Source organism: Geospiza fortis, unplaced genomic scaffold, assembly GCF_000277835.1.
Source record: "Geospiza fortis unplaced genomic scaffold, GeoFor_1.0 scaffold80, whole genome shotgun sequence".
Classification (NCBI taxonomy): Eukaryota; Metazoa; Chordata; class Aves; order Passeriformes; family Thraupidae; genus Geospiza; species Geospiza fortis.
In genome coordinates, this window is record NW_005054551.1 from 237,086 (window position 1) to 238,144 (window position 1,059).

The window sequence follows — 1,059 nt, forward strand, 5'->3', positions numbered from 1 at the left end:
GGGGGTCGCAGGGATCCGCGGGGATAAGGCACGGGATGCTCCCGGGGGCGGCAGGGATCCACAGGGATAAGGCACATCCTGCTCCCTCTGGCCTGGCACAGCCTGGCCGGGTTCCAGTTCCTGGTTCCCAAACCTGCAGCAGTGCCCTGGAGGGGTTTGTGTGCCCCTCCTGTGCCCCCGGCCCCTGTAATGGCCTGGGGGTGTCTGTGTGTCCTCCCTGTGCCCCCAGCCCCTCAATGCCCCTGGGGTCTGTGTGCCCCCCTGTTCCCGCAGTGCCCCGGGGGTCTCTGTGCCTTCCCCGTGCCCTCTCCATGCCCCCCAACCCCTGCTGTGCCCTGGAGGGGTCCATGTGCTTGCCCACTCTGTACCCCCAACCCCTGCAATGACCCTGGGGGTGTCCGTGTGCCCTCCCAGTGCCCCACAGTGCCCCCCAGCCCCTTTGATGCCCCTGGGGGTCCGTGTCCCCCGCCCCACGAGGTGCTGACACTTCTCTTCCCTTTCCCTGCAGATTTCGGGGTGGGGCTGGCCCCGTTCCACGCCAAGTTGCCGCCGGAGATGGAGAACTCCCTGTACTCCCAGCTCTGATGCCCTCGGCTCCCAAGGGACTCCTGCACCTCCCCTGAGCCGGGCAGGGGCACAGCACAGCCCCGAGCTGGGACAGGAGCAGCAGCGGGGCCGATGTTTCCCCTGGAATTTCCTCTCCCCTTCCTTTGTATTTTCGGGAGCTCTCCAGCAGCCGGAGCCGCTGTTCCTCCCTCCCTGAAAGGTTTTGTTGCTTCAGCCCCGAGGGCTCTGCAGGGAGCCCGGTAGGTTCTCAGGAGTTAGTGGACTGCTCTGGAACGAGATCTCGGAAAAATAAATGGGAATTGTACAGGAGTGGCAGCCGGGAGAGGCTCTGTCAGTCCCTGGGGCAGGGGGAGCGGGGCTGGCACTGAGAGACCCCAAAAACCAAAGGAGGGGGACATGGGGACACAGGGGGTGTGACACTGTGCTCCTGGGCTGGCACTGCCGGGGGCTGGCTTGGGGAGGAGAAAGGGGAGAGTTTGGGAAAGGGGAAAG